The sequence below is a fragment of the Bubalus kerabau genome, chromosome 8 (assembly GCF_029407905.1).
Source record: "Bubalus kerabau isolate K-KA32 ecotype Philippines breed swamp buffalo chromosome 8, PCC_UOA_SB_1v2, whole genome shotgun sequence".
Taxonomy (NCBI): Eukaryota; Metazoa; Chordata; class Mammalia; order Artiodactyla; family Bovidae; genus Bubalus; species Bubalus kerabau.
Window position 1 is genome coordinate 78,263,056 of NC_073631.1, and position 6,366 is coordinate 78,269,421.

The 6,366-nt window shown below is 45.2% G+C and overlaps 1 long non-coding RNA gene across 1 annotated transcript; it reads right to left on the reverse strand.

Annotated features, from left to right (window-relative positions):
* Positions 1 to 837: 837 nt before the first annotated feature.
* On the reverse strand, positions 838 to 4,392 carry LOC129658589 (uncharacterized). The gene is made up of 3 exons (XR_008717428.1): positions 3,907 to 4,392; positions 2,197 to 2,432; positions 838 to 1,116 (listed from the first exon to the last, which is right to left on the reverse strand). It is a non-coding gene; the product is annotated as an uncharacterized LOC129658589 (long non-coding RNA).
* Positions 4,393 to 6,366: the final 1,974 nt, after the last annotated feature.

The following is a 6,366-nucleotide window of genomic DNA, read 5'->3' on the forward strand; positions in this document are numbered from 1 at the left end:
GGTATGATCCCTGGTACATAGTGGGTGTCAGGCAAATGTTGGAATAAATGTTACTAATCTAGCACCCGTATCACCCCAACCCCAACTCCACCTCATTTCCCTGTCTAGTGCTTATCAGTCACTAAGACCTCGATTATACTCCTTGTTTGTCATCTGTTTTCTCCAGAAGAGAATAAACTCCTGAGGGTGGAGTTGGCTTTGCTTCTTACTGGTTTCCCTCCAGTTTGCACAAGGCTGGCTCACACTGGGTTTTTGTTAGTATCTGTTGATCAAATGGACAAAGTGAGAAATGTGTCCTCCCTCTGTAGATGTCCTCTCAGTGGGCATGGTGGCTTGTGTGTTCTTCAAGGGGTAGCATTTACATTCATGGAGCACCCACTCTATGACCAACTGTGTGCTTTTTCACATCATCATGGTTATTGAATCCTCACACCAACCTGGTTTCCTCTAACCCATTCGTTCCATTTAATCCACTTCTGTTCTTATGTGGCACTGAGCTAAGATGTCAGGGGTTAAGGGAAGCTCATTTCTTACTGGGGAAAGGAAGATCTTATTTTCTTGCTTGATGGCACTTATAAGAAAGATAGCAAGTATATTCTGTCACTAGGGAGGAGGTGATTAGTTCTAGTGCTCAGTTGCTTACTTGTGTAACTTTTTGTGACCCCAGGGACTGTAGCCCATGAGGCTCCTCTCTCCTTGGGATTTTCCAGGCAAGAGTACTGGAGTGGGTTGCCATGCTGTCCTCCAGGGGATCTTCCCAATCCAGGGGTTGAACCTGGTCTCTTATATTTCCTGCATTGGCAGGTGGATTCTTTACCACTAGTGCCACCTGGGAAACCTTGGGGAAGAAGTACTTATGGAAGATCAAATGCTCTATTAATTATTTGGAATGATGGTCAGGAAGGGCCACCATGGATGTGAGAGGCAGACGGTTTTGTGCTAGCTGCCATCACAGAGCACCACAGGCTGAGGGGCTTAAACAACAGACGTTGGTCTTCTCGTGGGTCACAGAGCTGGAAGTCTGAGACCAGGGTACTGAGAGGGTTGGTTTCTCCCGCAGCTTCTTTTCTTGCAGATGGCTGTCCTCTTGCTGAGTTCTCTTGAGACCTTTTCTCTCTGTGTGTTTGTGATAGGGACAGAGTAAAGGGACAACTTAGGAGATTAAATAGTTATTCTCACTAGGGGTTCATAAATAGAGAAAAAGTATGGAGACTCCTGTAGATTAATGATCTATCAAGAAAGCAGGCTTGCTTAAAAACAGACCATGCAGACTTGCTCGGCAATGAAACCATGCAAAGGAAGCATGAGACGTGCCCCAAAGCATAAACAATGGTGGAATGAGGCCTACATCCTGTTCACTGAAGTCAACAAATGAATGATCCTTGAGAAGGGGCTTTTTCTGCTTGTACTAAGAGCAGAAAAATAGGGAAAGGTGACATTTTACTGAAACCTGAGATGGTTTACCATATTTTAGTATATGTTATCGCCTTTTTGCTCATTTCCATAGCTTCATGACAGTCCTGGTTTGACCATGTAGGGACAAGAAAACTCCACTGCATGAGGCGGAGGAGGAGCTGATGATGAAAACTTGACATCAAATATGAGGAAGGAGGTGGTCTTCTTCCCCTCCCTAATTTTATTTGATTATAAAAATGTAGCCCACCCAGCTTTCGGGGGATGGCACTCCCTTACCTGCTAACTTGTATCTCTCAAAAATGTCCTGTATTAATAAACTCTTTCTTTACCCATCTCTCTGCCTTTTGCTGAATTCTCTCTGCACCAAGACAGAAGAATTTGTGCTCTGCTAAGACCCAAAATGCATTCTGTGGTTTCATTTTTCTGCTCTCTCTCTTTTTATAAGGACACCAGCCCTATTGTGTAATGACCTCATTGTACCCTAATTACTTCCTTAAAAGTCTTCTATCCAAATATAGTTACATCGAAGTTTAGGGTTTGCCTATGAATTTGGGAGGAGACACAATTCTACCCATAATGATTATCCAGCAGTGGGGAGACTGCCAGAAGGCAGGGACGTAGAGCTCCATGGACCCTCGGGGAGGTGACCAAAGGGAAGACCAAGGGAGGGGAGATTATTTCAATAGAACAGGCATGGCTGTTAAAACACAAAAGTCAAGGTTGCAGGGCAGTGGCTGAGATGGGATGAAACTGGAGAAATAGGAGGGCCTGGAATCTCACCTGTGGAGTGTGGGGACTCTCCAGAGTCCTGGAGAAGAGACGTGGTAAGATTGATGGTTGAAGAAAGTCAGTCTGATGACCACTGAGGTTTCTCTGGTGCCTAGCCACCCATGTGCTTCTGCCAAGGAGCACCACAGAGGGAGCCCAGAGCCAGCTCTGGGGTCTTCTTGTGGCATGAGGGTGCCATCTCCTCATCAATTGTCAGTGGGAAGCAGAGGCCTTGGTTCCCTAGTGGCCTTTCAAAGAAGTTGCAAAACACTGTGAGGGCTTGTGGGAACCCAAGCCTCTCCTACCTTCCCTTTTTTGTAAACAAAGAAACTGCCAAAATGGAAATGCTTTCCCCCTTGTCCTTCCTTCAAAGGCTGATAACGTGAACTATTCATCATTTTTATTTCAAAAAGATCAACACTCCTTTTCCCATTGGCCCATGCACTTTTGTCCCCATCAACAACTGGATCTGGCATCTACTGCTGTTTATTTCAACTTCATAATTAAAGAAGAATGTTAAGTGTGTAACTCAACTCTATTCCAAGTGCTAGAATGATCTGGAACAATGTAACCCCTTGAGAAAAGTTTAGGAAAGGAAGAAAAAACCACATTTACAAATAACACATTTGGAAATAACAGATCATCTCAGTTTGGGACACTTGCAACTTGCCTAGACTTTTTTAAAATCGCTGATCTGAAAATCAGCTGAAAGAGGTCAATTGTAATAGCAATTTCAGAATAACCATTAGAAACCAAACAAAGGAAAACATCTGGAGATGATGAATAAGAGGATATGACAATCTGCATGAGGATCATTTTATAGAAGTGACTGATGAGTAAATACAAAAATTCAGTCACAAACTATCCTGTTTACTCATTTGTGCCAAATTACACAATTTTAAAACAGAATATTAAGAATTTTAATAACTCTCTGAAGTTATTTCTCCACTGATCTCCAGTAGCATATTGGGCACCTACTGACCTGGGGAGTTCATCTTTCAGTGTCTTATCTTTTTGCTTTTTCATACTGTTCATGGGGTTCTCAAGGCAAGAATACTGAAGTGGTTTGCCATTTCCTTCTCCAGTGGACCACATCTTGTCAGAACTCTCCATCATGTCCCATCCGTCTTGGGTGGCCCTACAAGGTATGGTTCATAGTTTCCTTGAGTTAGACAAGGCTGTGGTCCATGTGATAAGTTTGGTTAGTTTTCTGTGATTATGGTTTTCAGTCTGTCTGCCCTCTGATGGAGAAGGATAAGAGGCTTATGGAAGCTTCCAGATGGGAGAGACTGACTGAGGGGGAAACTGGGTCTTGTTCTGATGGGCAGGGCCATGCTCAGTAAATCTTTAATCCAATTTCCCGTTGATGGGTGGGGCTGTGTTCCCTCCCTGCTATTTACCTGAGACCAAAATGGCAGAGAAGGCAATGGCACCCCACTCCACTACTCTTGCCTGGAAAATCCCATGGATGGAGGAGCCTGGTAGGCTGCAGTCCATGGGGTCACTAAGAGTCGGACACGACTGAGCGACTTCACTTTCACTTTTCACTTTAATGCATTGGAGAAGGAAATGGCGACCCACTCCAATATTCTTGCCTGGAGAATCCCAGGGACGGGGGAGCCTATTGGGCTGCCATCTATGGGGTCGCACAGAGTCGGACATGACTGAAGCAACTTAGCAGCAGCAGCAAACTATGGTGGAGGTAAAGAAAGAAAGCTTCACCTTTATATGAAGAAAGCTGAGCACCGAAGAATTGATGCTTTTGAACTGTGGTGTTGGAGAAGACTCTTGAGAATCCCTTGGACTGCAAGGAGATCCAACCAGTCCATCCTAAAGGAAATTAGTCATGAATATTCATTGGAAGGACTGATGTTGACACTGAAACTCCAATACTTCGGCTACCTGATGAGAAGAGCTGACTCATTTGAAAAGACCCTGATGTTGGGAAAGACTGAAGGCAGGAGGAGAAGGGGATGACAGAGGATGAGATGGTTGGATGGTATCACTGACTCAATGGACATGAGTTTGAGTAAACTCCAGGAATTGGTGATGGACAGGGAGGCCTGGCATGCTGCAGTCCATGGGATTGCAGAGTCAGACATGACTGAGGGACTGAACTGAACTGAACTGACTTGAGAAAGGGGATGCTTTTGGCCTGGTGCTGCTCCTCCCTGTAGGCTTGCTCAGAAGTGGAGTTCAGTCCAAGGCAGGGACTATCTGGAGTTCAGGCCAAGGTAGGGACCCACTGCTCTGCCCCTGGGGCTATCTGTTGTGATGGGGAATGTCTAAATGAGATTACAGGTGTGATGCATATTTCCTATAGTTGTTCCTCTTAATGCATTTCTCTAGGTACGTACTGTTTTAGAATATTAGCTTTTCTCGGAGAGGTGAGGAATGGCAATTCAACTCTTTACAGCATCATCAAAACACCAGAACATGTTCTCATCAAAGGGGATACACATTTTCTGATGGAAGTAAAATAAAAGTGTTTAAGTGTTAGTCATTCAGTTGTGTTTGACTCTTTGCAACCCCATGAGATGTAGCCCACCTGGCTCCTCTGTCCATGGAATTATCTGGAATACTGGAGTGGGTTGCCATTCCCTTCTCCAGGGGACCTTCCCCACCCAGAGATGAACTGTGTCTCCTTCATTGCAGGTGGATTCTTTACTCTCTGTGAAATGTAAATGGCTTGGCAAAGGTGAATGTCAATTGTATCCCACCTTAATGGGCTTCCCTTGTGGCTCAGATGGTAAAGAATCTGCCTGCAATGCAGGAGACCTGGGTTTGATCCCTGGGTTGGGAAGATCCCCTGGAGAAGGGAAAGGCTACTGTCCTCCAGTATTCTGGCCTGGAGAATTCCATGGACTGTATAGGTCTGGCCTAGAGAATTCAACAGACTGTATAGTCCATGGGGTCGCAAAGAGTCGGACATGACTGAGCAACTTTCACTTTTATGTAGAAAAGAGTGCTGGGAAGTTGGAGGCAATAACAGGAGGCTTTGGAAGGCTGCACAGCTTGAGCCCTGGAGAGGCTGGGGTGTGAGTTATTCTTGTGAAATGGCCAGGTTCTGGGACAGGAAAGCTGGAGCTGGCTGGGAGGGAAGTCCTGCAGGAAAGGTGTCCTGGGAGTAGCTCCTGGCAGCACCTTTGCTGAAGTTCAGCTGGCATTGTCTGTGATGTTCTAGGGTAGTTCTCCTCCACGAGGCCACTCCATTCAGGAAACCCATGTCCCAGGACACAGCCTCATGCTGGTGGCTGTTGTAGAACTAAAAGTTGTGAGTTGACGGGAGCAGAGCAGAGGGTATCAGGGGCAGGGTGTGACCCCAAGTCTGAAGGTGGGTGGTGGGGAAGGGACAGAAGGAGTTTCCCAGTGAAGACAGGATACAGGACATTGAGTCATTTGCACTTCAGTGCTCAAGGAGTGAGACCCTACAGGGATGGTGGTGGTGTTTTAGTCTATAAGTCATGTTTGACTCTCTGACTTCATGGACTGTAGCCCACCAGGATCCTCTGTCTGTGGGATTTCCCAAGCAAGAGTACTAGAGTGGGTTGCCATTTCCTTCTCTGGGGATTTGGAGAAACACAGTTAACTGATGCTTGGGGGATTATAAATAAGAAAGAAAAACTGAAATCTCATCTACAGTGTACATAATTCAGATTTTGGAAGGATCAGCTTCACTGCTACCCAGGAAAAAATATTTTTTGGAGGGGCATGCAACCCCTGTAATAAAATCTGATGGCCTTAGAGCCAAAGCAAAACAAAACAAAACAAAACAAAAAAAAACACACACACAAAAATGAAAACAGTGCAGAATACATAAACCTGTCTGCAACAAAGTCCATAGCAACTCAGGCAGGAGGGCTGGCCAGCTCTGTACTGCACTCTCCCTTCACTAGGCCCATGGCTTTGCTTTCTTGCAACATCTTTTTTCTCTGAGGCCACTCTACACAACAATTTTGGGTTCTTACCTAAGACTTTGACCAAGGTAATCCCAGAATCACCTGAGACCTAGCAAATTCTTTAAATCCTACTATACACACACACACATGCCCCACCCTCCCCCCCCCAACATGTATCCCTGTGTATGCCCATTCATGTGTGGGTAGACAATGCTTTCATTCCTAAATTTAAAGCATTTTTCTCTTGTATATTTAAAAGCTTTGGGCTTAGGAACCTCAGAGG